Source organism: Quercus robur, chromosome 11 (genome assembly GCF_932294415.1).
Source record: "Quercus robur chromosome 11, dhQueRobu3.1, whole genome shotgun sequence".
Lineage (NCBI taxonomy): Eukaryota > Viridiplantae > Streptophyta > Magnoliopsida > Fagales > Fagaceae > Quercus > Quercus robur.
The window spans coordinates 53,421,119-53,446,322 of NC_065544.1; the positions used below are offsets into that span (position 1 = coordinate 53,421,119).

The 25,204-nt window shown below is 34.5% G+C and overlaps 4 non-coding genes and 1 pseudogene across 4 annotated transcripts; all 5 read right to left on the reverse strand.

The window, feature by feature from the left end:
- Window positions 1-4,133: 4,133 nt before the first annotated feature.
- LOC126707863 (U5 spliceosomal RNA) lies at window positions 4,134-4,246 on the reverse strand. The gene has a single exon (XR_007649154.1). It is a non-coding gene; the product is annotated as a U5 spliceosomal RNA (small nuclear RNA).
- Window positions 4,247-8,954: 4,708 nt separating this feature from the next.
- Window positions 8,955-9,075, reverse strand: LOC126707747 (U5 spliceosomal RNA; annotated as a pseudogene).
- A 9,227-nt stretch (window positions 9,076-18,302) lies between these two features.
- LOC126707864 (U5 spliceosomal RNA) lies at window positions 18,303-18,415 on the reverse strand. The gene has a single exon (XR_007649155.1). It is a non-coding gene; the product is annotated as a U5 spliceosomal RNA (small nuclear RNA).
- A 1,949-nt stretch (window positions 18,416-20,364) lies between these two features.
- On the reverse strand, window positions 20,365-20,477 carry LOC126707865 (U5 spliceosomal RNA). The gene has a single exon (XR_007649156.1). It is a non-coding gene; the product is annotated as a U5 spliceosomal RNA (small nuclear RNA).
- Window positions 20,478-22,462: 1,985 nt separating this feature from the next.
- LOC126707744 (U5 spliceosomal RNA) lies at window positions 22,463-22,578 on the reverse strand. Its single transcript, XR_007649056.1, has one exon. It is a non-coding gene; the product is annotated as a U5 spliceosomal RNA (small nuclear RNA).
- Window positions 22,579-25,204: the final 2,626 nt, after the last annotated feature.

Genomic DNA, 25,204 nt, shown 5'->3' on the forward strand with positions numbered 1-25,204 from the left:
TGGTTTCAAGGATGTGGACTATATAGGTCCAAAGGTTACATGGTTGTATCAAAAAGCTGATGGCACTCAGATTAGAGAAAGACTTGACAGGGCATTGACAACAATAGATTGGCTGCATCTGTTCCCAGCTACCAAACTCCATCATCTAACTTCTTTGGCATCAGACCACTCCCCTTTGGTTCTCCGGATGAGGTAGAAAATCCCAAAAAAGATGAAAAAAAATGTTTAGATTTGAATCAATGTGGCTGAAGGACCACCGATGTGAAGAGGTGGTTAGAAATGCATGGGAGGAAGGACAAGCTACTAGGTCCGAATATGTGCTTGGGAATTGTTTAGAAAAGTGTCGAGCAAGGTTGGAAGCATGGAATAAATCAGATTTTGATCACGTGGGTAGGAAGGTTGCTGAATTACAGAAGTGGCTTGAATGGCTTGAGATCCAACCATCTAATCTGGACATTGCACAATCCATGCGAGAAACAAGGGTAAAGCTGAATTGTTGGCTTGAAAAAGAAGATGAGATGTGGCGTCAACGATCCAGATTGAATTGGCTCAAGGAGGAAGACAAGAACATGAGTTTCTTCCATGCCAAAGCTTCAGCTAGGTATAAAAAGAACCTCATTGAAGGTTTGATGGATACAAATGGAGTGTGGCAAGAAGAGAAGCATAAGATAGAGGAGATTGTGGTGGAGTACTACAAGAATCTATTCACTTCTAGCAATCCAACCTAATTCACTAAATTATTGAAGACAGTGGAGCCGAAAGCCACCCAACCAATGAACCAGATTCTACATGAGGAATTCACAGCAAAGGAGGTGGGATATACACTGAAGCAAATGTACCCTCTGAAAGCGCCTGGTCTAGATGGAATGCACCCACTCTTTTTCCAGCATTTTTGGCCAACATGTGGGGTGGAGGTGACTAATACGGTACTTGATTTCCTAAACCTTGGTGTTTTCCCACCCAATTTTAATGACACACACATTGTCCCCATCCCCAAAATAAAGGAGTTGAAACTGGTTACTGATTTTAGGCCTATTAGCTTATGTAATGTGGTGTATAAAATTACATCTAACACTATAGCTAATAGACTAAAAAAGATCCTCCCTACAATAATTAGTGAAACACAAAGTGCTTTGTGCATGATAGACTTATTACTGATAGCGTTCTTATAGCCTTTGAAACCATGCATCATATAAGAAAAAAAAAAAAAAAAAAAAAAAAAAAAGAAAAAAAGAAAAAAAAGAAAAAGAGGGAAGGGTGGGAGAGATGACTTTAAAACTCAATATGAGCAAAGCCTATGATAGGGTGGAATGGAAATGCCTAGATAAAATCATGGAGAAATTGGGCTTTGATGTAAAGTGGAGAGGATTAATAATGCAATGTGTCACATTTGTAACTTATGCTATAAAATTTAATGGGAGCCCAAGGGGGCATATTGTACCATCAAGGGGTCTCTATCAAGGGGATCCCTTATCACCTTATCTCTTTCTTTTATGTGTAGAGGGTTTGTCAGCATTGATATAAAACTCAGTGCGTGAAGGAAATATGGAAGAAATTGCCTTATGTTGTAGAGGACCAAAACTCTCACACCTTTTCTTTGCTGACGATAGCCTAATATTTTGCAAGGCCTCTATTTCCGAATGTAACTCACTACAAAGAGTTTTGCATGCATATGAGCAAGCTTCTAGACAACAGCTGAATAGGGCTAAGACTACATTGTTTTTCAGCAAGAATACACCAAGAGAGGTCCAAGAAGAGATAAAAAAACAGATTTGGTGCACAAGTCACAAAGCAATATGAGAAGTACCTTGGCCTACCTTCTCTTGTGGGAAGAGACAAGAGGAATACTTTCACTAATATTAAAGAGAAGCTTGGAAAGAAATTGGCAAGATGGAAGGAAAAGATGCTATCAAAAGCAGGGAAGGAAGTGCTAATTAAAGCAGTCGCTCAAGCAATTCCAACATACACAATGAGTTGCTTCAAGCTACCAGAATCCTTATGTGAGGAGCTCACAAGTATGATCTGGAATTTTTGGTGGGGCTAAAAGAATGATGAGAAGAAAATTGCATGGATTAATCGGGACAAGTTATGTGAGCCAAAGTCATGCGGTGGCATGGGTTTTAAGAACTTAAAACAATTCAATTTTGCCCTCCTAGCGAAGCAAGGGTGGTGGCTTCAAATTGACCATGACTCTCTTGTACATCGAGTACTAAAGGTCAAGTATTTTCCAAGGTGTGACTTCATCCATGCTACTATAAAAAATAATTCCTCATATACTTGGCGAAGCATAATGGTGGCTCAATCCCTTGTGAAAGAAGGGATGAGATGGAGGGTGGGCAACGGTATGAACATAAAGATTTGAGAGGACAAATGGCTTCCCACAGGCCCTACGTATAAGATTCAATCACCACGCCTATTCTTATAGTCAGATACAAGAGTGGGAGAGCTGATAAATAAGAAGAATGGCTGCTGGAAAATGGAGGTCCTTGACTCACTGTTTTACCCACATGAGGCAGAGGTGATTAAACGAATTCCTCGAAGCACTTAATTGCCAAGTGATAAGTTGGTATGGACTGCTTCCTCACATGGCCGCTTTATTGTGAGTAGTGCATATATCCTTGTCGAGAAGCTAGCACAATCGGCGCATCTTGGTTCCAGCTCAGACGGTAGCCAAGTCCGCCGTTTCTGCAGGAAAATATGAGCCCTACCCGTGCCCCATAAAATTAGGCACTTTACTTGGAGAGCATGTAGGGAGTTGCTGCTAACAAAGGTTAATCTTAAACGACGGAAGGTCCTGCAGGATTCAATTTGTGACATTTGTAAATTGAAGGAGGAGACTACAGCCCATGTGCTATGGAATTGTGAGATTGCCAGAGAGACATGGGCATGCACAAAGGCGTCAACCCCAGTGGGTGTTTCAGACGGATGGACATTCCAAGACATACTATGGCATATGATTATTCTGGACCAGGTGGAGGAAGCACGGGTTGCTATGGTTGTCACGGTTGCATGGGTCTTGTGGTAAAACAGGAACGTGACAAGGACTGGGGGAAAAAAGAAGTCGGGGAGGGAGATGGCTCACTGGGCAGCAACTTATCTGGCAGAGTACACCACAGCAACGGAGTTACCAGGCCCGCCTACACCTACAGAGGTGCTGAGAAGCTTGTGGCAACCTCCACCGGGAAATTGGTACAAAGTTAACGTCGACGGAGCACTATTGACAGAACACAAATCAGCAGGGGTAAGCGTGATTATTAGGGACAGCGAAGGCAGGGTTGAGGCAGCTCTAAGCAAAAGACTTGAGGTACCGTTGGGTGCGTTGGAAGCAGAGGCAAAAGCCTTCGAAACCGGTCTCCTTTTTGCCAAGGATATTGGTATCCGTGAGATCATATTGGAAGGCGACTCCATGATCATGTATCGAGCTCTAACTGGACTTTCCAATCCACCATTATCTGGGAACCACTCATAGCTGGCATGCTCACACTATGCAAAGAATTTCATCAAGTCGAATTCTCACATGTACGTTGGCAAGGGAATAAACCAGCCCATCTACTAGTCAAACATGCTTAAAGCATTGTTGATTTTACCGCATGGATTGAAGAGAACTCTTGCTTTATTGAGCAGACTCTTATTCATGATGTATTTTCTTTCTCGTAATTTTAATAAAGTCGAAGCATTTCACATCAAAAAAAATTAAAAATTAAAAAAAAAAAGACTAAACAACTTACAAGGACAATCAGGTCCCATCTTTCTTTTATTTATTTATGAAAAATGATAGGGTTAAAACAAATTACGCTACTTTTGCTATAACTAACCGTATAACATGAGCTGTGATTGATAAAGAAAAAGTAGTAGATTTATGTGGATTCACACATTCACCACGTAGTGAGTTATGACAAAAATGGTGTATTTATTGTGACTCTAGCATATTATTGCTTATTTATTTATAATAATGGAACTTTGATGAAATCTAAAATTGCTGTATTCCATTTACCGAAAGGAAATGTTTGACATATTTGGTGCTAGGTTTCTTGGAGGAAAGTACTATTCATACCAAGATGATAATTGGCTTAATAGAAAAAAAAATATATATATATATATGCCATGAAATATAACTTAACTAAACTTGGTAAGGGGTTTAGGTTAACCCTTTCAAAAATTAATGTATTCCGCAATAAGTGGCGAGCACACGGTATTCTTTAGTAAAAGGCGAAAGAATAGTTCGCTTTGTGCTCACCACGCGGCTCCATGTTAACCATTTGGTTATTGCACCTTATAATTAAGAGTCCCCCATTATTCGCTTTATCTTCTTTACAATGTGGGACTACGTTATATTCTGCATTAGGTATTAAACAAGGATTTATAAAATATTGACCTATGGTATGCTTGATGGATTTTGTGCATACAGAGTAAGATAATCCAAAAGGGACAAAAAATATTGATACTAAAAAGAAGTTAACAAGATTGGTTACAAGCGTGTTTTTAATTACATCCTTGAAATCAATTATCGTGATGACGTGTAAATTCCAATCGATTTAAAGTATATAAAATGACAAAAAAAAAAAAAAAAGACGCTTCAAAAGAAAATTCAATTACATTAAATCCCAATTGTTATTTTTGCTAAGTTGAAGCTCTAAAATTCCTCATTTGAGAAGTTTGTCGTGTCAACAATAGTAGTTATTGTGGTGTTTGATGCTTGTACCATGCTATATATATATATATATAGAGAGAGAGAGAGAGAGAGAGAGAGAGAGAGAGAGAGAGAGAGAGAGAGAGAGAGAGAGAGAGAGAGAGAGAGAGAGAGAGAGAGAGAGAGCAACAACATACAAAAAATTGTAGCAAATCAACCAAAAGTTAAAATAATTTATTCATATATTTCATATGTTATTCATACTTCACTCATACATTTTGTTCATATAAAAAAAAAAAAAATCATACATTTTATATGTTTTTGCAAATTTCAATATGGTCCGCGTGGATGATGATTACAAGTTTGGCAGCAACAAGCGTCACGAAAGCAACAAATTGGCTGCCCTTGTGTGCTTTTGATAAAAGCTAAGAATGCCATTAATACGATCATAAAAGCCTTCACAACAAATTGTTTGTAGCCTTCCATTAACACTTGCTCTTGAAATTCTTCGGATAGCAAGTATTAATCGTCTTCAATTGTAGAATGAAAGATATGTAACTTTTTTATAGAAAAATATGGTATCGTCACAACTAATTGAAAATACTTGTATTCATAAATAGGTGAAATATTAATTTTGATAAGGAAACTCTTGAGAACACACTAAATACCTCATTCATTGAATTTCTGTTTTTCCACCCTTATTGAAAAGTTTAATGAATGTTTCCTCTCTCTCTCTCTCTCTCTCTCTCTCTCTCTCTCTCCACATAAATTGTTATTTATTAATCACTTAATGCTAGCCATTTCTTATACCATAAGAGCATTCACATCAATCTCTATAAGGTTTTAGCTAAATTAATCCAAAAAACATATATGTTGCTATTTTAACAAATAAACACCAAAATCATCCTTAATATTTTTTTATTTATCCATATAAATTCTCTCTCTCTCTCTTGTCTCTGCCCAATTTTCAACCAAAAAACACACCATGTTACATCAACCAGCCCAAACCACCACCCACACAAGCCACCACATACCACACCAAAGAGCCACCTACCATCCAAACTGCCACCTATACAAGCCATTACAAACCAAAATCTCTTCAACCACCTAGAACAAAAATTTCCTTCAATTTTATAATTTTCCTGAGAATGTAAGATAGAAAAAAAAAATTAGAAAAAGTGACCTTTTAAATCCACAATAATTAACACAAAGCGGTGGTTGTGATGATCTTCAAATAACCAATTGCCCTCTTATTTCTGGCAATTTCCACATACCCATTTCATAAAATCCATCATCATTAATTTGCGTCAATCCACCACATCTAACCCTAAAAGCAAACTAACAAGAACTTCTAAACTAGTTGATGATATGGACACCCTTTTGAGTGAATTGCAAAACCCAAATTGGGCACCAGTTTTGTGGAGAGCTAGGTTGATGGGAAACGAGAAAGAGTCACAGATGAGTGGGAGAGAGAGAGAGAGAGAGCTTTGGAATAAAAAATAATTTTTCTTTTGATGTAGTGATGAATAGTCCTCAATACATGTAGCAAGATACTATTCATTGTTAAAAAAAATTGATAAACTATTTAGGTTGATGTAGGGTAGTTTTGGTTGAGTTTAGCCAAATTTTTGTTGAAAAACTATTTAATTTGGCGAGGCTAATGCTAATGTTCTAAGAAAGAATTGGGAAACCATGTAGCAAACACCTGAAACTAAAAGTAGTAATTGTCCACTGTTTACTTTTTAATCTTTTTGGGGGGAAAATTTTGTAATTTATGCAAAGAAAGCACTCTTAATAGTTGTATTAAAAGTACTCTATAGCGTCACTTATTCATACAAAAGTAAAGGTTAGTGAAACAAAAATAATCGGATGAGTGACATATTTTAACTTTTTGCAATTGTATTTTCATTATTATTATTATTATTTTATAACATTGCATATATAGAAACTTAATTATGATATTTTACTAGTAATTGTTTATTTGATAATTTTTTTGGGGTGGAAGAATTTGCAAGTTCTACAAAGAAAATAATCTCAATAGATTATCAATAACATATTATTTTCCTAATTTGTCCAATTAATCAATGTTGAGTTTCATTAATTTTTGAGTTATATTTTTGGTGTTTTGAATTGTAAGGTAGAAAAAATAGGGTTTGAGAAAATTTGAAAATTTTCCCTAATTTTTCCAATTAATAATTGTTAAGTTTTATTAATTTTTGAGTTACGATTTTTTGGTGTTTTGAATTGTAGGGTAGAAAAAGTAGGGTTTGATTTTTTTTTTTTTTTAAAGCTAAAATAATAATTTTCAAATTGTATATACTTTTTATTTTTATTTTTTTTATATACAAGATAGAATTTTTACTCTAGCTTAATCTAAGTATATATGTGTGAAGCTCTTTTCTAGAAACTTGAACCCCGGCTCTTGCCCTCTACACATCACAAGCACTTATACTTGTAGAGTGACCATCGCATCAAGAGTGTGCGGTGGTTGTATATACTTTTTAATGTTATACAAAAGGTTATAAATAACTTTCATTAAAAACGAATATATGCATTAACTTGCATGTTGAATTGTTGAAAAAGAAATTTTATTGTTTACATTTTGGTATGTTTGATTCATCTTTTGGGCTCTATAACTCTGACATCAAAGATTCTTTTGATGTAGAAAAGAGCCATAAAAAATAAGTTCTAGTTTGCTCAACTGGTAAAATCTTTCATTGAACATGAGATTTAGGATTCATATCTTGTTTACACCAAAAACCAATTGATATCTTGACTCGATAATAAAGATTAATCATCATAAGTAATAAAGGCTAAAAGGTAGGATTGGAAATTGGAACGAGAGATAGAAGAGATTAGGAATCTCCAATTCTTTTATAGTACTCCTAGTCTTAATTTGGTCTACGTAAAGAATCCTTGGGCCTTAACGTAGTAGGCTAATTAGCTACATTATTCAGGAATGGGTTGCTTCCTACATACTCTATTTGATCATGTTCTTCTTTGTTTTTTTAAGAGAAAGATAGAGTTTTGCTTCAAGTAATTGGGTTCTAAAGTTATGCATTGGTCCATTCAAAAGAGATAAGAAATTGAAAATACAATTGTTGTTGGCAATAATTTTGTAGTTCAACAAGCACCTCAAGGTGTTTATAATGAAAATATATAGGATTCAAATATCTTTTACTCATGTTGTGACTATTATATAGGTGGAAAGAATTCATTTATATATATATATATATATATATATATATATATGTGGATAATTCATTGTTGTTTAACACTTAACTATGGTTCCAAGTTCTAACTAATTAATTTTGTCATAATTGGAATTTTTTTTTTTTTTTTTTTTTTTTTTGCATATTATAATTGGCACCTAAAGTCTAATCTATAAATACTATGTAATAAAAGCTTTTGACTTTTTTTTTTTAACCTTACCAAAGCTTTCTCTTGTTCTATATCCTTGTATTACACTATTATATTTGCTACTGTATTTACTAGATTAACTAGCCTCTTTAATCTATACAAAGGTTCATTCCATATGTGTAATGCAGTAATATATTTCTAATTCCAGTGGTAAGAATTATAGAATAGTAATAAAAAAAATAAAAAAATAAAAATAAAAAAACCCTAATATTCATCAAGTGGAGGGAATAAAAGGTCTTTCACGGTAAATAAGCTTTAGTAACCCATGAAATAAGACCAATAAGATTTATGTTTTAGTGGGCTCTACGAAGATTTTAAATGAACAAATAATTTCATTTTTTTTAAAAGAACAAATTATGTTGGTATATTTCACCATAGAATCTTATATTTAGGTTTTGTTTTTTTTTTTTTTTTTTTTTCAAAGGCCTTGTAGCTGAATTGGCACCTCCTCATGCACAAAGTGCTTGGGGGTCTAGGGGGGAAAGGGTCGAGCTGTAGGGTTAGCAGCATGTTATAATTATTTCTCAAAAAAAAAAAAAAAAAAGGTTCTTTTTTTTTTTTTTTTTTTTTTTTTTTGGAGGTGGAACCCCCAACTTCACCTTTGCTAGGCGCAGTTTTGGGCTAGGTCAATACTATACATTTAAGAAAATCATTTGCCATTGCTTAGAATCTAGTGGTTCTTCGATATTGTCATTCTCCTATAAAGGAAAATGAGAACCTATAAAAGGAAACTTGGAAAACTTGTAACCAACATTCCAAGTTTAATTACCAATAGGGTTAATTGCAAATGGTCTATGTAGATATTATTGGTGCTAGATTTCTTTCAAATTAATTAAAAAAATGTCAATACTGATTTCTTTGCTACGGGATTTCATTAATGTAATGTGCATCACATTATGGGCACATCACGGTAAATCAAATGCTCCCAAATGATCTTGTATGCTGCAAAATAAGTGGTGGCAAGCACACAGTATTCTTTAGTAAAAGGTGAAAGAATAGTTTGCTTTGTGCTCACCACACGGCTCTATGAGTTTAACCATTTTGGTAGAGCACCTTATAATTAAGAGTCCTCATTTTGCGTTTTCTCTCTTAGCCAATGTGGGAAGACTTCATATTCTGCATTAGGAATGAACCAGAAGTTACATCCTTGGAATCTATTTTGGTGGTGACAAATTTTCAATTCTTGGTTTAATTGACCATGATATTGAAAAGTGCTCATGTATATATAGTGGATTTTTTGAAATATTGATTTTATTAGTTATATATTTTTTATTCTAGTATCTATCAAAAGTCTGTTTATTTTTTTAATCCATTGTAGGCAAATGAATTATAGATTTCAAAGCAGTGAAAGTATTTTGATTAAAGGGAAGAGAGAGAGATCGAAAGAGAAAAGTACGAAAAAGAAGGAAAAGTGAATTCAGGAAAGAAAACTTGTATTATTCTCTGTCAATGAATTACATAGCTTCTTACCCTGTATTTCTACACAACCTAAGGTTGAGAGAGAAGATGAAACAAACTCTACCAATTCAACTTTGTTACTTCAGTTAAAAATTATTGTTGAACTACAAACACACTACCTAACTAACTTGATAGTACGTCTGGATTCTAGTTAATTCAACATGTGAAGTCTCTTATCGTCAAATAGGAGATTTGGTATTCAATTCTCACCTACAAAAAAAAAAAAAAAACTAATTAATGTCTTGACTTGATAATAAATAGTAATTATCAAAATACAGATGACAAGGTTTAAAATACTATTTTCTCAACAAAAAAAAAAAAAAAAAAATGACAGCCCATTAATTCATAGTTGTTTCATTGTAATATTTCATACATCCAATATATACTTCATTCTATGTTGTTCAATGCATACATGAAATAACTCCATGATTGGTGGAGCTAAACTGTAGAAGCAAGTTCTTCAATCTCAACGGGCACAACCTTTCGACACCGATCTATATCCTTAAAGATAACCACGCAGGTTGTCAAACCAAAGAGAGCTAATGTGACAATTGGAAAGATGCATATGACAAGCCCTACGATATCGAATACATGGCTCCCCAGCTTCTTTTTCGCCTCGTCTTTCAATGAGTTTATGTACATGTGAATCGCAACAAACAGTAAGAAAATATAGAACAAATAGATACCAAAAATTACAACATATATTGCACAAGTATTCTGCTTCCCCTCATCCATCTCAACATTCGTGGTGGCCAATATATATTCTCTTCTCTTTTTTTCTTTCTTAATTTTCGAATACCACATAATTGCTACATAACTTCTAATTTATAATTGCCCAAGCATGTGAGTATGTGAAATTGGTTACGAAATGTTCTAAAGAGTGGTCTCAAATCTGTCACAGGAATAAGCTGGTAAAGACTTGGCAAATCTGCATAACCTTTAACAAAAACGACATAGGAATATGGCAACAACCTGACTTTAGGGTTTGTTTATAAGCGTGTAGTTAATATCCTATATTTGTATGCTTGCTAATAATAAAAATAAACTTTTTTTTTGAAAAAAAAAAAGGGATAGAGGGTTGGAATTGAACCAACCTCATCCTATATGTTTGAAATGGATCTATTCATGGTCCAAATGAAATATTACAAACTTAAAGGTGCATCAAATGCTTACATCATTTAAAATTGTAAATGACATGACACTATAATATGTTAGTTGTGACAAATATAAGTTTGACCATAAAATGAAGAGAATTATATTCCAATTAGCTAGGGAAAGGATGAAATCTCATCAGACCCTTGAACCATTTGCAAAAGAAATACTATCAACACAACAACAAACAACAACAACAATCAAGATTTGGTCCCAAAATTTTAAGTGGGTTATGATTCTGAACAAACTAGTCAGGGTTAACTATATGCATTATTTTTTGTCATTATGTTCTATTTGACGTCATACAATATGTTACTTCCTTAATTAACATGTCAGTTTTTACTAATTCTTTTTTTGTTAATTTTTGTCTTCCTCTACCTTTTGTGGTTAACTTGAATCAATTCACTTTTTTTCAATAGTGCATTAATATTTGTTCTCCTTGATCATGACCACCAAGTTATCTCAAGTGATTCTCTCTCAGTTTTAATCAATAGGGACCACCCCTGTCTTTAAGAGAAATTTATTGCTTCAAATCTTATTTTTCCTTGTATTTCTAATATTCTTAGCATCCTCAATTTATCTACACTCATTTTATAAATATTCAACATTCTATACCATAAAAGCATAGTTGGTCGTACAATAGTCTAATAAAATTTTCCTTCAACTTAAGTTTTTACAATCTTAGAATACTCCGGAGGAACTTCTCAATTTCATAAACACCACTTTTATCTTATAATTCTTATACTCTTTCAATATCTCTATCTTATGAATTATTGATTCAAGATAACAAAAAATCTCATGCTTAATTTGGTATCTTTTGACCATCAAGTTTTACAACCATTTCATCTTTGTTTCTACTTTTATTGAATTTACATTCCATATACTATGTTTCTATCTTTAACCAAGTCTTTAGCTAGATTCTAAAGCATCTTGCCAAATTTCTAACTTGAAGTTCATGACTTCAATGGAGATTTCATCTGATCCCATAGCTTTTACCATTTTCATCCTATCAATGTGTCCTTTACCTCGGTCATCCAGAATTTTTAAACACACCTATAGTTTTTATCCTCAATTGGTTATCCTATTCACTCTAATATTTTTGTCACTTCTATTCAATATTTTATCAAAATATATGAATTTTTCATCTTTCTTTAATCTGCTCTTATTTATAAACACTCTTTGATCTTCATCTTTAATGCATTTGACATCATTCTAAGTCTATTTGTTTCCATTTCCCTTATCTTAAGATGTTTATAAGTAATTATTTTCTCCATCACTTGTCCCCAATTTGCTATTTAATTCATCATAAATCTTAGATTTAGCAATTAGGACAATATTTTTTGCTTCCCACTTTTCACTTTGTAATTTTCAAAAGCATCGTTGCCTCTACATATAGGCTTTGATCTACAGCTCTCTTTAATCCAAGTGATACTTAAGCCTCCTTACTCCACTATCAAGTCTCTCCTTAATCGGCCGTTCACCTGCTTCAAATTATCCAAGTACTCTGTTCATTATTACATAATACATTAAGAGAGAGAGAGAGAGAGTACAAACCACTCAATTTCTAAGCTTCTATTTAATTAATAGCTTTCTTTACCTCATTTCAAAGCAACAAAGTAACCAAGCAAAGCACGTAGTTGATTCCAAGCTTCTTTGGTGGCCGACAAAGTAACACAAAGATTGATGTACAACAAGTTAAAAAAAAAGGGGGTTTAAATGTTTAATTACATGGGAAATGACTAGTGCACACTCGAGCCATTACTAACAAGTTAAGAGATATTATTAGATTCACCAGGCTTTTTACATTAGACATAAGAGACACTGATGAACATCTTACAAGGACTGATAATCCTACAAGAACTTCTAAAGATCTTCTTTTTCTCTTCACTTTGCCCTTTACAAAGGCACTAGAGGTCTATTTATAGGCAAAATGTTTTAGAAATAATTTACATTCAAAGTATAATGAGCTTCCTGAGAGGACGGTAGGGGCTGTCTTCGTGTTGACAATCATCCAGGAAAATAGAGGTCTTAGCTGGCCATTGTTGGGCTGATCAGTAGGTGTCAATGCAGGTAGGGGCCATGGCTTCATAATTGTACTCATCTGGATACACTTCTGAAAAGTAGATTTTTGGAGATAAGGGTGCTTTTTTTAATGTTAAAATGTCTAGTTCCATCCATCTCTTCCTTGGAACTATTCTTCCTCAACATCTACATCTAGATCATGGTTATGATAATAAGGATCATCATACCCTATAAGAGGATTGGCCATGGGTATTTTCCAATGATCTTCACGTGGCCATTGTTGTCTATAGACTTCTGGATCAATTGGCACTATTTCAAATAAGGTTCCCTTATTAATGGATTTTGTTATTGTGAGAGCATGGTGACAAGATACCCAAGAAGTGTCCATATCTGTGTGGAGAGTGCCATCTGGATTAGTGACCTAATGTATCTTTGTTGGGTGAAAGATTCCTTCTGCACAATATCATTTTTGGAATTGAGTTTTGCAACCAAACACAGTGAGGTAATTTTACAACCAAATCTTGGATGTTCTGCTTTAGCATACTGTATCCATTCTCCTTCATGAGCATCATTTTTCAAAATTTCAAGCCAAAATTTACGGAAATATCTATTTCCACGTGGGAAAATATATCTGTAAAATTCTGCCCAAAATGAAGACACAAGTAGAGATAATGTGCAACAGTCCATTGAGTTATCCAAAAGGCAAAAGGGGTTTTCCATGGTTGGTCTATATCAGGAAAAACAGCAAGGAAGAGTCTGTGGTGGTCTTGGAGATAATTATGAAGGATTCTAATGATTCTTTTGGATCTGGCTTCTAGGGTCAAGGTTTTTATTTGATCTTTAATTTTTGGGGAAGGTTTTCTATCATTTTAAGGATATCATCAGGATTTGCAGAAGAAGAAGAGTACTATACACATAGGGGTGGAGGAATGATTGTAGTGTTTAGGACTGGAGGTTTTCTAGAAAGGTAATCAGTAATAAGATTATCTTTTCCTTTAATGTGCTTGACTTGAAAAGACCATTGTGAAAACCAGTTTGCCTATCTGAGTAACTGAGGATGTGGGAGCATTTTCCTTTTGAACTGGAGCATCTTAGGAAAGGAAGACATGTCCATTTCTACCAAAAAATTATGTCCAAGGAGATGGAACTGGAATTTTTCAATCCCATGTTTAACTGTAAGGATTTCTTTGAAGGTAGAGTGGTAATGAAGTTCTGAAGACTTGAATGCACCACTTTTATAGCCACAAATACTTCTTTTTCCATCAACTTCTTCAAAGAGAGCTACCGCCTAGTATTCATCACTTGCATCTGTCTGCAATATCCGTTTACCTAGTCCTGGAATCTGTAAAAGGGAAAGCTTTTCTGCTAAGGAACAGAATTCCATTCTGGAGGAGATTTTTTCAACAATTGAGCTAAACAGTTCCTGTATCTAGAGAATTTTGGGATGAAGTCTGACATGTAATTTACAATTCCAAAAAACTGTTGTATCTGTTTGGCACTTATGAGCTTGTCTAGAAATTCACCAAGAGAGGCAGCTACATGAGGCTGCAAAGTATACTTTCTATCTGAGATATTTACTCCTAGGAAGTCTATAGAAGACTATCCTATGACCATTTTCTTTTCTGAAAGTATTATCCCTTGAGATTTCACTAAATTATAAAATTCAGTGAGCAACTTGGCATGGGATTCTTTATCTTTTGAGAACAAGAGGATGTCATCTACATAAATTAATGCATTGGTCAAGAGTGGCTGGAACAACGTTACCATTGCTTTCTGAAATTGAGATGGAGTATTTTTTTAGACCAAAAGGCATGATAGTCCATTGGTAATGGTGGTCTGGAATGCAAAACGTTGTCTTATATCTCTCTTCTAGATGGATTCCTAATTGCCAAAAATCTTGCTTTAAAATCAAACTTTGAGAATACTTTTGCATTTGAAAGATGCTGAAAGAGAGCACTCTTGTTTGGCAAGGGGAATTTATCATCTGCAAGAAAATGATTAAGATCCTGATAATTGATTACCAATCTGAGTTTTCCTCGAACTTGCTCAACATGGTTATAGACATAGAAAACTTCACATGCCCAGGGAGAGGTTGTAGGTTCAATGAGGCCTTCTGAAAGGATGATAGATAGTTCTTGTGTGGCCAAGGCTAAATGGTCTGGATTCATTCCTCTGTGACTGGCTTTTGTGGGGTTGGCATTTTCAGTCTTCTTAAAGGGAAGGTATATAAAAAATTTTGGGTTTTTCCACAAAGGATTTGGATTTTTAAGGAGAAATTCAGAATGGTTGTTTGCACAACAATCATTAATAATCTAGAGTCTCAAAGAGTTAAAGGGGTCAATTGTAAATAGATGGGGTACTGGGTCTAGGTGAGAAGATGTTTGTGCATAAGTCCTTTTGAAGACCATCTGAGGCTAGGTATTTGATGAAGGAGATCAAATCTTATGAGAAGATCTCTGCTTGTAAGAGGAGATCCAAGGACTTAGTGTTTAATGGTAAGGGTCAGAAAGATTCCAATGAAGAGAGGCTTACTTTTTAGGGTGATAAGGAATGTTTCTCCATTTGCTGCTCGGAACATCTAATTATGGGGTAACCAAAACTCTGCAGGTAAAATCTTGGGATGGAGAATTGTTGCTACTGCTCGTGTGTCAAACAAGGTTATTACTGGGATGTGTTTGGAATAAATGTCTAGAAGGATATGTACTTGGGCTATAGGAGTGGGATTGGTTAGAGGGGCTATAATAGGCTGGGATGTATAAATTGTTTGGATTTCTAGGTCTGAGTTGTTGTCTGAGTCTGAATCATCTTCTGAAGTAGAATAGGCCAAAACTACCAAAGCTTGAGAAGAATAGTTATCATCTAGCGAAAAGAGTGATTCCACATCCAAGAAGGGAGTATCATCTACATGGATCTGAGCTTGTTCAAGAAGTTTTGCTGCTTTTTCCTTTTTTGGACAATTTTTCGCAAAATGGCCTGATCTTCTACATACAAAACAAACTTTTGAAGTTTTTCCTTTAAACTGCTTTCTTCTAAGAAACTTCCATTTTTTCTTCCTAAAACTTTTTTTCTTTTGTCCCGCATAATGTCTCTTCTTCCAAGAATACTTCTTGAAATGATCTCTTCTCTTTGTTGGACAGGCACAATTTTTCTCATAGCACTTTGTCTACAAGTCATTCCTTTTGCAATTGTCTTTAAGTTTGCAATGGATCTTGTCAATTTTTAAAAGAAATTTTCTTTGGTTGCTGAGTTTTTCTAGGGCAATGGGCACATGCTGATAAATTTCTCCCAAGGAAGCTTGCTACAGAGTTATTTTTTGGAGATTCATCATACAGAGTGTTTCATCTCCCAATGGTTCTGGGAGGGAGTTGAGAAAGGTATGCTTGTCATTGACATCAACCATACCATTAAAAGAGTAGTATCTCCTTGACATTCTGTCAAAATATTTCTCTAAATCTTTCCTTTCAAATGAGCAAAATTTCATCAACAAGAATTCTTCTCATGCTACTTCCGTATAATGAGTCACCGAGCCAAGAAATTCATTATTAACAATCGTGAAGAAGTCTTCTAGTATGTTGCATTGAGCTGCCTGTCTTTACCTGTATTCTCCTAGATTGATCCACCATTCTCGTAATCTTCCTGTGATCCTTGCAACAAATTTGGCAATAATCTGGGAAACAGTGGCACTTGGAGCTTGGAGTTCAGCTATGCACCAAGAATACATATTAAAGAACTCATCATGCCATCTGGAAGGAGGAACATTATCGAGAGTGAACAAATGTTTTGAGTTTGTGGTTGGTGAGTAGGTCAATCTTGTTTGATATTCTGGAATAAAGGGTGTTGGGGGAAAGATTGGTGGTGGTGGAGGTGGAGGCTTTGTAGGGCGAAGAACATCCTCTTCTTCTTCTACCTTTGGCCCATTATTCGCCATAAACACTTCTTCTAGCCCAAGGTCAAACAAGTCTAGATCAGAGTCCTCAATTATTGGGAGCATAAAAGATTCTCTCGAATCTTCAAGAGTGAGGGTTTTGAGAAATGATGAAATTGGGTTTGGGGGGTCAGGATCCACAGCCAACATATTCATATCTAGAGGTCTTGAAGAAGCCCATACAATTGGATCTGGGGGTTAGAATACTGGTTCTTTGTCCTTTTTCATAGGAGAGGATTCATTTTGCGGGTTAACCTGTGGTTCTAGTTGAGGTGGAATTGAATATGTTATGCCAGGGAAAATTCCACTTGGTGTAAAAGGGTTATGATTAGGATGTGTCATGAGTAGTGGTTGTAGGTTTTGGTAGGGAGAAGTTGGTGTAAATGGTGAGGTCAAGGGCATGGACATGTCTTTATATAGTGATTGTTGAGGTTGGTAGGGCGTATGAACATGCATCGGGAGAATCTAAGTGGCTTCCTTCTATGAACCTTCCATGGATTGAAGTTGTAGTAACAATTGTTTTCTTTCTTTTTCTTTTTGTCCAATAAGAGGAAAAGAGACAGACAAGTCTTTGATTGTGGAAGCAATTGTTGCTAACTCCTGTTCAACCATCTTGATTTTCTTCTTCAAATCTTCAATAAGAGAGTTTGAGGATGAGAAGGTATGTTTAACAACCTCAGCCATCTTTTGTTAATTATCAAGAATCTTTGAAAGGACTTGGTTTTGTGCCATAGCATTTTCTGCTTGCCAGTTTAAAGCTGCTTCTGCCGAAGAGACCTGTTTCTTGGTTCCATCTGGATTGGTTAGAACAGGACTTTTTTATTTTCCAAATATGTTTTGTGTTGGTTTGGGGATGATCAAAACTTTCAAGAGGAGGAAAATTTTGTGATAGGAAGTTGAAGTATGATCAAACATATAACAAGGTAAAGGGTTTTGTGTTTGAGTTCGGTTGGTAGAAAAGGATTGGTATTTTGATATTTGGGGAAGAACATTTTGGTAATATGGAATCAATGGAGGTTTTAGATTTTGATTATGATTTTCTGCACATGGTGGGGAAGGAAGGGTATTTTACTTTCTGGTTTTAGAATAAAGAATGTAATAATCAAACTTTCCAGATTGGTCATAATGAAATACCAACTATGAGACGGGCAAGGGTAATGAAATTTTCTGTTTCACTTGAGGGAGTCCCTTTCTTCCGTGGAAAGTTAGTACCAACTGTACTGCCCCAAAATGAAGGTGTGTGTATCCTTAGTTTCTAAAATTGTGACTTAGATATTGTTCAATTACGCATTAATTACCAAATAAAATATTGACGCCATATTAACCTTAATGCCAGAAACAAGTTTTACTTTGAACGGACCCACTCTCATCCAAACAACATACTGAAAGGGGCTATCGGATACTTGCATGAATACCAACAGCTCTTGGTCGCACAGCCGATCTCCTGAGGCTTTTCTCGGACAAACTAGGCGTGCAAAAACTCTCGAATTGGCTTCATTGTTTTTCCCTTCCCCCTGTTCTATATACGTTAAAACAAGGTATCCTTAGCTTGTATACTGTTTGATATTATTAATACAATACCTATCTATCTTTTATCTCCCCAAAAAAAAAAAAAAAAAAAAAAAAAAAAAAAAAAAAAAAACCTTAATTTAGTAAACATTTTCATGTAATGATAACTTTAACTTAACTTGGTAAGGGTTTTAGGTAAAACCCTCCAAAAATTAATGTATGCCGCAATAAGTAACGAGTACACGGTATTCTTTAGTAAAAGGCGAAAGAATAGTTCGCTTTGTGCTCACCACACGGCTCCATGAGTTTAAACATAGGGTAGAGCAACTTATAATTAAGAGTCCTCCATTATTTACTTTATCTTCTGGACAATGTGGGATTAAGTCATATTCATCATTAATTACGACATAATATAAACATACGGTATGCTTGATTGAATTTGTGCATAGAGTTAGATCCAAAATGGACAAGAAATATTGACACTAAAAAGTAGTCAACAAGAATGGTGCAACATGAGGAAGCTCGAAAAAGAAGAGTGAAAAAACAAGGAAGAGAAGTGAATTTAAGAAAGAAAACAGGCTGTATTATTCTCAATCACTGAATTACATAGCTTGCCTTGTATTTATATACAACCTGAGGCTGGGAGAGAAGATCGATGGAACAAATTTGAGCTGCAGGATTGGATACATGCATAAGATACCTTCTTCATGGTTGGATCCATCTTTTAAGTGTATGGACCCCATAATCACGTTCCTCAACCATGTGGAAGCTACATTTTTTATCCGATACATATGATACCTTCTTCATGGTTGGAGTTACTGAGCCACGGGTGCAGGTTCTTCAATCTCGATAGGCACAATCTTCTGACTCTTCTTAATTTCCCTAGAGAAAGCTACGCAGCATGCCAAAGCCAAGAGGAGCAAAGAGCCAAATGCAATGACACACATGAAAATCCCTACGTCAAAGCTTACACTACTCTCTTGCTTCTTTTTAACGGACACTTTCATGGAACGCATATAAGCGAAAACGGCAATAAACGTTATGAAAAGATAGCACAAATAGAAAAAAAACAGGATAATGTACATTGCACAAGCATTTGGCCTCCTCTCCTCCATCTCGCCCACCCTATTGTCCATGTCTGCCTTTCTTCTTCTTTATTTTTTCTCCGCCTCTTCTTTCTTAAATTTTCATGGCAGCAGAATACCACTGCTGCCTATCTTCTAATTTGTAATTGCCAGAGAAGCATTTTCGACTATATGGGAATTTGATTAGCAATACTCTAAAAAATGGTCTTAAAATAGTCACAGAATACAACTATATAAGTAAAGAACGACCCCTGAAATATGCCAACTACTTGATTTGCTGTTTTATATATTTGTTTATATTTAAATTGAGTGGCCCAGTGCGACATCATATTTAAAATTTTAAATGACTTGGTTCACTATAATATCAGATATAGAAAATGAAATCTTAATTGTAAAATGAAGATGATTTTAGTACCCTTTAGATATGTGAAAAGAATATATATATATATATATATATTCCAAAAGTACCATCCCCTTTGAAAATATAGAGCCTTGTTCAATTCAAAAACCCATGCCCATTATGTGGAAAGATTATTGAAATATAATTACTTAGGAGCAAGCTGCACGTTGTTTCTGCACCTCAAATTCATGGCTGTTATTGCATTAAAATAAACTAGTTTCTTTGTCCTAGTCTCTTGAGCGAGAATAATCAAATGTAATTAACCGAATGATTTCCCATGTTTACTTGATCTTATACAAATGTTGATTACATGATCCTTATAAATTGATATTATTGTTGCATCGCTGTTAACCTTTTATAAGATTAATGATCTAAATAATAACAATTTTATCACATTATAGTAGTAGGCTTTGACAAAGCTCATTTTGTAATATGATTGATATAAGTAGGCTTTGAGCATCCCACACACATCACAATATGACAGATCATACAAGAATTAATACTAGCAAATTAGTCATTCGTGCTTTGTTTGTTATTGGAAACTTTGGACTTTTATTCTCTCACATCCACTTTTGACTTTTTTTTTCTTTTTTTTTTTCCTTTTGAAATGTGTAATGTGTAAATTAGACATTAATTGTGAATATTTTTGTCACTTATCTTTCTCTATAAAAAAAACAGTCAATATTTGCATAAAATAGTGGCTATAAACTAGTATAAGAGAACAATTTGCAGACAACTTTAACTAGTTTTGTGGGGGTTGGATTCTATTGAAATCAACACCTCAAAAAATTGGTGTATGCCCTTTTGAGCAGTGAGCACACGGTATTCTTTAGTAAAAGGCGAAAGAATAGTTCGCTTTGTGCTCACTGCATGGCTCCATATGTTGTTTCTATTAGTCATAGCAACTTATAAGCAGTCTTCATTTCATTTTGGAGTTGATCTTCTAATCGATGTGGGGCTGTTCCCTTGTGTTCAGAAGTGGGTTAAACAAGCAATGAAGCAAACGAGTAATTGAACACCAATTCCATGATTGATGGAATTTGTGCACACAGTCATCATACTAGAGGAACTAGAATCACTCTTAATACAAAGAATGGTGCATCATTATGTCTGTTTCAGCAACTCTGCACAACAATTATCTATTTGGAAAATCTATATTCTATCTGTTTCATTTCCTAAGCACCCCTTCAAACAACCATCTTCTGAAATGATGCTCTTAATTTGAAAATTCTGAAATGGCGATAAGCGTTATGAAAAGATAGCACAAATAGGAAAAAAAAAAAAAAACAGGACAGCATACATCACACAAGAACTTGGCTTCCTTTCCTCCATCTCACCCAACCTATTGTCCATGTCTGCCTTTCTTTTTTTTTTTTTTTTTTCTTTTCTTTCTTATAGTTTTCCATAGCTGAATACCACAGATGGCTATCTTCTAATTTGTAATTGCCAGAGAAGCATTTTGACTATATGGGAATTTGGTTAGCAATGCTCTAAAGAGTGGTCTTAAAATAGTCACAGAATACAACTATACAAGTAAAAAATGACCCCCTGAAATATGCCAACCTACTGACTTGCTTTTTTTTTTTTTTTTTTTTTTTTATTGAGAGACTTAGTGCAACATCAAATTTAAAATCTTAAATGATGTCGTGCTTTGTACAATATCATATATAGAAAAAAAAAAAAAAAAAATCTTAATCGTAAAATGAAGATAATTTTAGTACCATCCCCTTTGAAAATATATGCCTTGTTCAATTCAAGAATCCATGGCCATTATGTGGCAAGATTATTGAAATATAATTACCTAGAGCCTTGTTCAATTAAAAAAACCATGCCCATTATGTGGTAAGATTATTGAAATATAATTACTCAAGGAACAGGCTGCAGGTTGTTTCTCCACCTTAATTCAAGGCATTCATTGAATTAAAAATAGACTGTTGTCCAATTATTTCGCAGAAACAAACTAGAGACGTAACATATGGATTGGATAAAATGAGAAATAGGGATATGTGATAGATAGTGATCCATCTTGAGTTTCTTTGTCATGGTTTCTTCAGTGAGAGTGGTCAAATGTAACCGAATGATCACCCGTGTTGACTTGATTTTCTACAAATTTTGATTACATGATTCTTACAAACTGATGTTATTGATACATCACTGTTAACCTTCTATAAGATTAATGATATTTTGAATAATACAAATTTTATCAAGTTATAGTAGAAGGCTTTGACAGTTGACAATTGACAATGTCCATTTTGTAATGTAATTGATATAAGTAGGCTTTGAGCATTGAGTACACATGTACAATATAACAAACTATTCAAGAATAGTCAGCAAATCAGCCATTTGTGCTCTATTTGTTACGGGCAATTTTGGATTTTTATTCTCTCATATCCACTTTACTCTGTTTGTAATTGACAACTTTAGACTTTTATTCTCTCACATCCACTTTTATACATTCACGTTTTAACATTGACTTTAATGTTTATACATTCCATTTGAGCTCTGTTTGTAATTGACAACTTTGGACTTTTATTCTCTCACATCCACTTTTTTTTTTTGTTTTTTGAAGAGTCTCACATCCACTTTTATACATTCACTTTTTAACATTCACTTTTATGTTTTAAATGTACACTTTTTTTTCACCTTTCAAAATGTGTAAATTATAAATTGTGGACTTTTAAAAAAAATTTCACTCCTGATGATAATTTTTTAGCATCAGACCAAGACACTGATCAATTTTTTATATATGCATAGATTGATCAAAGACTTTACCAATAAGCTTAATTACCTTTTAATATGTGTAAATTAGCACATAAATTGTGAATATTTGTTTCAAAAGTTTAACTAGTTTTGTGGGGGTTGGATTCTACTGAAATCATCCCCTCAAAAATTGATGTATGCCATTTTGAGCAGCGAGCACACGGTATTCTTTAGTAAAAGGCGAAAGAATAGTTCGCTTTGTGCTCACTGCGTGGCTCCATATGTTGTTTCTCTTGGTCATATCATCGTATAGGCAGTCTTCATTTCATTTTGAGGTTGATCTTCTAGTCGATGTGGGAGTATTACCTGATGTTCAGAAGTGGGTATAGAGTAACCAAGCAATGAAGCAAACGAGTAATTGAATGCCTATTCCATGCTTGATGGAATTTGTGCACGCAGACTTCACACTAGAGGAACTAGAATCACTCATAATTCAAGGATTATGTCTGTTTCAGCAACTCTGCACAAAAATAATCTAACTTGGAAAATCTATATTTTTAGTTAACCAACAATTTTTGGCATTTGATTCTATCTGTTTCATTTCCTAAGCTCCCCTCCAAACAACCATATTCTGAAATGATGCTCGTATTAATTTGCTAGTTTTGGATTTGCAAAAACTATATTCAACTATTAAATCTATGGAGAATTGCCCAAATGAACTAACAGCTTTCACATCATAAGCCTATAGCCTATACAACTAGAAGCATCATGATTGAATTTATTCAAACAAGAAAGCTGGGGAAATATGGAACTGTATTGATTTCTCAATTTGCAATTTACGACAAACTTTACAATGAGACGAGATCTAGTGATAGTCCAATGGTGCAGACACCCTCTGTGACGCCCAATAATGTCTAGAGTTCAAATTCAACTCCTCCCTCCCCCACTAGTTACCTAGCAAAAAAAAAAAAAAAAAAACAGAAAAAAAAAAAAAAATTACAATGAGACAGTGATCCCAACCTTATTATAAAAGAGAAAAAGATCACAAACTAAACCATGGGTAGTGCAGGGAGTTCAGTCTCGAGAGGAACGACCTTTCCATTTCTTCGTATTTCTCTATAGCAATCAATGAAGCTTGTTATAACCAAGAGTAATGAAGCTAGAAATGAAATGATGTAGATCACAAAATTCACGATACGGTAATCTGGCATTGAATAAATAGGGAAGCGAATTCCTTCAAGCAATACAAGAAAGAATATACAACAAGAAGATATGGGGCAAGCATAAATCACACAATAATTGATCTTCCTCTCGTTCCTCTCTCCAATTATCGGGGCCAGCCTATTCTCCAAGTCCGCCATATCTTCTTCTTCTTCTTTTCTTCTTTTGGTTAAGATGATCTGAGATTCTCCAGATAAATCAACAATAAAATTTAAATTATTAAAATCTTACCCATTCATTTGTCAAATGACTGTTTTAGATTTTGTCACGTTATCAATAATTAAACTAGTATTAGTCAATGATTTTAACTGTCGATGCTAAATATGTGTTAGTCAAATGTATTTTTTAAAAATTTCCGGAGAATTCTAAAGGATCCTATTCTCTGGTCATGATATTAGATTTCTCTTTTTTTTTCTTTTTTTTTTCTTTTTTGGGGGGAGGGGGGGGGGGGGGGTAATATACTAGGGCGTAAATGCACTTTTAGTCCCTACATTTTGACGTTTTTCCATTTTAGTCCCTACATTTTAATTTTTCCACTTTTAGTCCCTGATTCAATTAATGCGTTCCATTTTAGTCCTTTCCGTTAAGCCACTAACGAAAATTGCTTAGGTGGCAAACCGATGCTGACGTGACCAATTAAAAAATAATAAAAAAATTTAATTAACATTTGAAAAATGCCACGTTAGCTTTTAAATATATAAAAAAATTATTAATGAATTTTAACAAAATTAAAAAACAAAAAACAAAATTAAAAAGAATAAAACCCATCAATTCAGATCTAATTCATTTTGAACAAGAACACAATCACAAATTTAAACAACAACAAAAACCCAGAACCAAACACAAAAATCACAAACACAAATTTAAACATTAACACAAGATCATAAACACAAACACAATAACAAACATAAACCAATTAAAAAGAGTAATTAAAATTTTTTCTTTTTTTTCTTTTCATTATTTTCGGAAGAACAAAGTAACATGTTCTTCATGTTCTTCGGGGTTGCCTAGAAAATTAAAATAATAAAAATCCCTTTCCTCCATCGAATCCTCCAACAAATCAAACCCATAAACCCAGAAAAATAATAAAATCTACATGAAAAAAAAAAAAAAAAAAAAAAAAAAAAAAAAACCCAGATAAAATTGATAAATTAAACATGAACACATTATAAATTTGAACAAGAACACAAACCCAGCAAATTTAAAACCAAAAAAATTAAATTCAAACCCAGTAAAATGAAATTTGAGCCTCCAAATCTCACATCCCAGCAAACCCAAGCAACCACCAACAAATTGGCAAAACCCAACCCACCACCACTCCACTGACCACCCACACCACCAATAGATCTGAACAAAACCACCCAGCGACAACTTTCTCATCAATACATCGATACTGGGCTTCAAAGTTGTGCAAACCACGTTAGAGCCGAACCCACTAGTCACTAGATTCAATCAATCGATCAGTAAATCTCACCTCTATCTCCCCTATCATCCTTCGCCCCCCCTCTCTCTCTCTCCCTCTGAAACCAAAGCCCGAAGAGCAATGAAGACCAAGATTGTCCGTCGATTTGTATGTGGGACATGTTTGTTAATCTGGATTTGCTGTGTTTGTGGCTGTTTGGTGGTGGTGGTGGTGGTGGGTAATAGGCAGTGGTGGAGGCGAGTTAGCGACGATAATGGAT